The sequence below is a fragment of the Mandrillus leucophaeus genome, unplaced genomic scaffold (assembly GCF_000951045.1).
Source record: "Mandrillus leucophaeus isolate KB7577 unplaced genomic scaffold, Mleu.le_1.0 Scaffold226, whole genome shotgun sequence".
In the NCBI taxonomy this organism is placed as follows: domain Eukaryota; kingdom Metazoa; phylum Chordata; class Mammalia; order Primates; family Cercopithecidae; genus Mandrillus; species Mandrillus leucophaeus.
In genome coordinates, this window is record NW_012102321.1 from 5,230,012 (window position 1) to 5,237,361 (window position 7,350).

Below are 7,350 nucleotides of genomic sequence, written 5' to 3' on the forward strand. Positions count from 1 at the left end.
TACAATGCTTAATGAACAGTCTTGTATGTCTCTTTGAACAGTATCACAGTATTTTTGTAAGACAAATACCTATGTGTGAAATTGCTGGGTCAAAGTCTATGTACATTTGTGTTTTTCATTGATTTTGGCAAATTGTCCATGAAAGAGATATGCTTATTTACACTAACCAGGATATGAAAGAGTCTGTAGCCCACATCCTTGCTAGAACAAAATATTACAAATCTTATTAATTGGGCAAGCTATTAGGCAAAACAAATCTTGTTTTAATGTGCATTTCTTTGATTATTGGTAAGGATGAATAGATTTTCTTAGCCGTTACAATTTTTTCTTCTATGGTTTTTTTCAGTTTGAACCTGTAGAGGTTGAACTGATGATGAAATGTCCTAATGTAGATATCATAGGGGCAATGAGAGATGTGCTACAGAAGCCTGGGTAAGAATTACCAGTGGAGCAGTGATAGTTCAAAGAGTAAGGCCGCATATAGGTTCCTTGTATAATCATAGAAAGAAGACAGTACAAAGCTATTAGGAAACGCAAAGTCAGGAAGGAGAAAAGAGAGAAAGTGATAGAAACTGGCCGTAGCAGCTTAGCAGTTGTAGAGATAGAAGTAGAATCAAGATTGTCCTCTGTCATAACTGGTTAAGGGGCTTTGAGCAAGTCTCTTGAATCTCTAAGCCTCAGTTCCCTTATTTATAAAATGAAAAGGTGAATAAGATGCCTCCTCAATTATAAGACATCTTGTCTCTCTAATTTTAACCTGAAAGATGAGGCAATTTCATGGAGGCAGTCAACAACTTCAGAAAGCATATGGGATCTTGCAGTAAGGTGGTCATTTAAAATTATTCTGATGTTATAGTCTATGGATTGCTTACTTCTGCTCCTCCTGCTTCTTTAAAACTGTAACCTTAAATAAACCGTTCTATTTTGAACTAATTTCAAAATTATAGAAAGACTGCAAAGAATATCTACTGTTTACCCAGAGTCGCCTATTATTAACATTTTACCTTTTTATCATTTCTGTTTTCTCTGTCACTATATATGTGTGTATTTTTGTTTTAGAACCATACCTACGTCCTGGCCCTTTATTCTGAAATACTTTAGTATATATTATCTAAGAATAGAGACATAACCACAGCACAGTTACCAGTTTCAGTGACTTTAACATTGATGAAATATTTTTATCTAATCAGTCTACCATCAGTTTTCTAATTAACTGAATAGTGTCCTATATAGCATTTTCTTCCTCCTCCAGGAAAGAATCCAGTCTAGTATCTCATATTAGGTTTAGCTGTCATGGCTCTTCAGCTGGAATATTTTCACAGCCTTTGTCTTTTATGACAGTGACATCTTTGAAGGATACAGCACCCTACCCCTTTTAAAAAACAAAATGTTCCTCACTTGGGATTTGTCTGGTATTTCCTCATTGGATTCCTCATTTCCTCATTAGATGCTGTGTCTTCGGGGAATCACATCTGGAGGCAAATGATGTCCATCTGTCCCTCATCAGTGATGTTAATTTTGATCACCTGGTGAGGGTTTTGTCCAATTTATCCAGTGTATAATTACTCCTTTCCTTGCAACTAGTAAGAAGTCTATGGAAAAATACTGTAAGATCATGCAAATATCTTGTTCCTCATCAACATGTCTTCCTATGTTTGGCTATAAGATGGTTTTTGCCTTACCCAATCTTTGCCCTAACTGGTTGCAAAATGATGATTTTCTAACTTCAACAATCTCTCAACACTCTACCATAAGCAAGAGTATTTCCTTTTGCTTCATTTGTTTTATCAATTAATTATTGGTATGCATTTATGAATTCCTGTTTTTAAAAAAATTTCTAACCTATTTTAACATGCAGAATATATAAAAAGAAAACTATAGAGATGAACACTCATCCAAAATCCTTTCCTTTCATTCATTAAATGTAAAGAATAATGCCTAAAAATGTTATAAAGGAAGTAGAATATAGTAGTGATTCACTTATCTGGAAAAAAAGTTATCTGGTAAATGTAATGATCCAAAATACAGATGAAAATATCAAAGCAAGTGAAAGGTCTTTACACTAAGTAAATGCTCTCAAAATATCAGAGTTGTTTTAGCCTTTTCTTATTTTATATGCTTATTTATTTATATATTTTGAGATGGAGTTTTGCTTTTGTTGCCCAGGCTAGAGTGCAGTGGCAAGATCTCGGCTGACTGCAACCTCCACTTCTCGGGTTCAACTGATTCTCCTGCATCAGCCTCCTGAGTAGCTGGGATTACAGGCGCCCACCACCTTGCCTGACTAATTTTTTGTATTTTTAGTAGAGACGATTTCATCATGTTGGCCAGGCTGGTCTCAAACTCCTGACCTCAGGTGATCCGCCCACCTTGGCCTCCCAAAGTGCTGGGATTACGGGCGTGACCCACCGTGCCTGGCCTTATATGCATTTTTAAACATTGGTTATTTAGTTTCCCAGCCCACTCTAACATAAGACAATTCAAGGGGAGGTGTGTGTGTGTGAAATGTGTGTGCAGAGCTAGTCTGTAGCAACAGAGGCAAGAACAAGAAGGCACAGCAGAAAGATCAATTATGAGGGCCACCAAATCCGTTAGACTCAGAAGAATGCAGGAACATAGAAGGCTGTGATTACTTAGCGTATGGTGAAGAGTACCAAGTACAGTACTTGTTGGCTTCTGAAGATATCTTGGTACTATAGCTTTGTTTTTTATCTTTACCTATTCCTGAGGTAACTCTAGGCTATCAGAAATAGGTTCAGCTATACAGTTGGCCTTCCATGTCAATGGGTTCCACATCCATAGATGGAAAATATTAGGGAAAAAAATTAAAAATAATAATGCAACAATAAAAAATAATATAAATTTAAAAATATGGTTTAACAATGATTTACATAGCATTTACATTGTATTCAAGATTATAAGTAATCTAGAGATGATTTGAAGTATACGGGAGGATATGCATAGGTTATATGCAAATAACTCTGCCATTTTATTTATTTATTTTTTTTGAGACAGAGTCTCGCTCTGTTGCCAGGCTGGAGTGCGGTGGTGCGATCTCGGCTCACTGCAACGTCTGCCTCCTGGGTTCAAGCGATTCTCCTGCCTCAGCCTCCCCAGTAGCTGGGACTATAGGTGCCCGCTACCATGCCCAGCTAATTTTTGTATTTTTAGTAGAGGCAGAGTTTCACCATGTTGGCCAGGCTGGTCTCGATTTCTTGACCTCTTGATCTGCCCACCTCGGCCTCTCAAAATGCTGGGATTACAGGCATGAGCCACTGCACCTGGCCTACTCTGCCATTTTATATCAGGGACTTGAACATCCATGGATTTGGGTATCCTGGAAGTTCCTGTGGATACCAAGACAACTGTACTGTGTTTTATTACTTTAAGACAGAGTTGGTGATATTTCAGGAAAAATAAATAAAAATGGTTTAAATTGTTTCTAGTACTTCAAGATGAAAATCTGTTATTTAGAATATCTAATTATATCCAATCCCTTACTGCCCCCTTTCCTAATACTGTCAGATAAACAAGTCATTACTAAAACTATCTTTTTTTTTTTTTTGAGACGGAGTCTTGCTCTGTCGCCCAGGCTGGAGTGCAGTGGCACGATCTTGGCTCACTGCAAAGCTCTGCCTCCCAGGTTCAAGCGATTATCCGAGTAGCTGGGACTACAGGCGCCCACCACCACGCCCAGTTAATTTTTTTTTTTTTTTTTTTTTTTTTTAGTAGAGACAGGGTTTCACTGTGTTAGCCAGGATGGTCTCAATCTCCTGACCTCGTGATCTGCCCGCCTTGGCCTCCCAAAGTGCTGGGATTACAGGCGTGAGTCACCACGCTCGGCCTACTAAAACTATCTTTAAAGTTAATATTGAAAAGCATAAGTGTATGCAAACATTTATATACTTTCCGGCCTTTTGAAGAATTATTCTAGGAAAACATTAGTGATTATTAAGCAAATAAATCCCTGCTGCTCAACACCCCGAGTTGCCCTGTGAGATGCAACTTCACTGTAAATGTAAACTGTAAAATTAATATGCTGCTCAGATTTGAACGGACTGTTGATTATATTTGTTGTTGGTTATCTGGAGACTTGTGACGCATCTCTCTTGATTGGGAATTACGGCAGGCTCTCCTTCTACCGTAGTGTCAGTTTTCTGGAAAATGTCTGTCTAGCCCTTGGAAGTTCCCTTACACGTCCTTTCCCACAAGGTGAATTTTGGGAATGCTAACTTTGACTATATTTTAAATTGTGATATCGTAAACACAACCAACACATTTCTTCAAAATGTCCAGCAACTATATATATTTGAAAAAAGAGATTAAAGGTTAGAGAAATAACAAAGGTATATGTTATTACTGAAATTCTTTTGGTTGTAATAGAATTAGGTATTACTGAAAAAATAAGCTTTCTTACCATGCCAGTTTGATTTTGTTTTGACAGCTGTAATGAATTGTGTTGCTTGTTGATTGGTTTATTGCAGTGGTGGTCTCTTTGAACTGTTTGTTCTATATCTAAATTAGTTCCTTGGCTTGCCCCTTGGAAATAATTTTGATGGATAGTAATAAAACTATTACATAATGGTGATTCCTCTGAAATGACTTTTAAGCATATTCAATTCTTATTGATTTCTATTTTACATAATGGCATTTCTATTTTATACATTAGTACTTTTTGTTATACTAAGACTGCATATTTCTTGTATTTTGGCAAAAGCAATTGGAATCCATAAAGCAACGCACAGAATTTAATTGTGATAAAAGTGCTCTGGTAAAGAAAATTTGGTGTAAAAAGCCACTGCTTTCATTTATCAATGAATGGGAAGGGACACTTATTTTATAAAAGAGATTGAGGACAAACTTTTTTCTATTTTTTTCTATATATATATATTTTTTGAGACGGAGTCTCGCTCTGTCGCCCAGGCTGGAGTGCAGTGGCTGGATCTCAGCTCACTTCAAGCTCCGCCTCCTGGATTTAGGCCATTCTCCTGCCTCAGCCTCCCGAGTAGCTGGAACTACAGGCGCCTGCCACCTTGCCCGGCTAGTTTTTTTGTATTTTTTAGTAGAGACGGGGTTTCACCGTGTTCGCCAGGATGGTCTTGATCTCCTGACCTCGTGATCCGCCCGTCTTGGCCTCCCAAAGTGCTGGGATTACAGGCTTGAGCCACTGCGCCCGGCCTTTTTCTATATTTTTATATACAACTTCTTTTTTTCTTTTGAGGTAGGACCTCTGCCTGTTGCCCAGGCTGGAGTGCAGTGGCGCAATCTTGGCTCACTGCAACCTCTGCCTCCCGGGTTCAAGTGATTCCCCTGCCTCAGCCTCCTGAATAGCTGGAATTACAGGCGCCAACCACCAAGCCCGGCTAATTTTTTTGTATTTTTAGTAGAGACCAGCTTCACCATGTTGGTCAGGCTGGTCTCGAACTCCTGACCTCAGGTTATCCGCCCGCCTCAGCCTCCCAAAGTGTTGGGATTACAAGTGTGAGCCACCATGCCCGGCCTATATACAAATTCTTAATCTTACCAAGTTCACAAATTTGAACTTAACACAACTCTTAAGATTAATAAAAGTATTGTTTTATAAGTTATCAACGTGAGAAACAGATTTGGGCTAATTATTCAAACTCGAATTCAGTAGGCATAAGAATTTAGTATATCCATGGCCTTGCTCATGAGTCATATGGTTTTTTCTTTTCAAAGTCCAAGTGAAAACTTCACTGCTTTTACAATAAGCTGTGAAAATTATTGGCAGATGTAGGGACCCTGGCTTATTTATATCTATGAAACCCTAATTCAAGTTTCAAGTAATTGTATGACATTTAACAACATAAGAGTTCCATTCCTCAGTTTTCCTATTTCTCAAGAGCACTTAATTATGTGTGATAATGGTATGTATGTTGTATGTATTATTGTTGGCATATAGCCAACAACATTTTCCTTAATCTCTTAGTAACACTTTTAAAAGACTAAACATTTACCCAACTCAATAACTGGAAGGGGTTTTTCCTCCAAGTGCTAATTCAGTTTGTTGTTGTTGATTTGGGACTTGAAGCAACTAACATCTACGGGAATACTTTCTGTATACATAATGCATTTCCCTCCTTTTTACCAATCATCTTCCTTTTTCTTTTCTTTTTTGGACTCTTGTCATTTGAAATATTGGTGGCGGGGGAACGCTTTTTTTCTTCTTTTGATTGCTCTACTTCTTCTAGTGATTTCGTCATGATTCAAGACTTTCTTTGAAAGTAAAATGGAATAAAAATGAAACACTATGAACTTTGTTGCCTATCCTTGCTGTTTCTCTTTTTGACTTAACTTTGCGTTGGGGTGCTTTAAAGAAGTAACCCTATTTGAGAGAAGGGGGTTGAAGGGCATTCTTGCTTCCCCAACTAGAGTAAAAGGGCTATGACACAAGGCAATCAAAGGAGGAAATAATTAGCATTCTTTAACGTTCAAGATTAATCAGTTCTGTTTAGCGGTTATTAAAGGGAGGAAAGAAACCAAATGGGAATAGTGAATTATTGGTCCTTTCATGTTTTACACTTAATGCTGGTACATAGTATTCTTTCCACGTTCTACTGCACATTGCCTAGAGAAAGAACTGCAGATCATCAAATAATTATCCATTTCCAAATGGTCTAATGACAGCAGATACAAAGGCGGCTCACTTAAAACCTTCCGTTAACAGTCACTGCATCAAATGGTGCTAGTTTTAAGTAGGCCACCCATTTAGTACACTCTCTGAAACACCTTTCCGCCCAATTTCTGTCATTTGCCCCTTAAGTCAAGGGTAGGACCCTGCGTGACATCTACAAAGGCCTACTTCTAACACCTCCCGAATCTTAACGTGTGAGGATACTGATCACCATAATTTATGACCCCATCTACGGCAGTGGGGTGACTCGCTACATCTGGAGCCCCCTCATTTGTCCGCAGTGACTTATAAAAACACCGCTGGCGTGGGCTGAATATTTGATCTTTGGGCCAAGTGCTTCCAGACTTTGGCCTTAAAGGTGAAGAGCCGGGCGCTGAAGGCCACAGACATCACCGCGGATTTCACAGAGGGCCGCGTGCCGGGAGCGGGTGGCCAGGCGGTGGCGGACGCCCCACCTGTCCATCCTCCCACCCCTTCCCGCCCCCTTCTTTGGCCAGTGGGAGCCGCTTCTTTCAGCAGGCGCCGGGCAGTGGGGGTTGCGGCTGGCTGCGCGCGCTGCGGACACCGATCCCCGGCGGCAGTTGGGCTCCGCCCTCCTCAATTATAAGACATCTTGTCTCTCTAATTTTAACCTGAAAGATGAGGCAATTTCATGGAGGCAGTCAACAACTTCAGAAAGCATATGGGATCTTGCA

General features: G+C 39.4%; 1 pseudogene; it reads right to left on the reverse strand.

Annotated features, from left to right (window-relative positions):
• Positions 1-7,167: 7,167 nt before the first annotated feature.
• LOC105540747 overlaps positions 7,168-7,350 on the reverse strand; it is a 1,837-nt pseudogene continuing 1,654 nt past the window's right edge.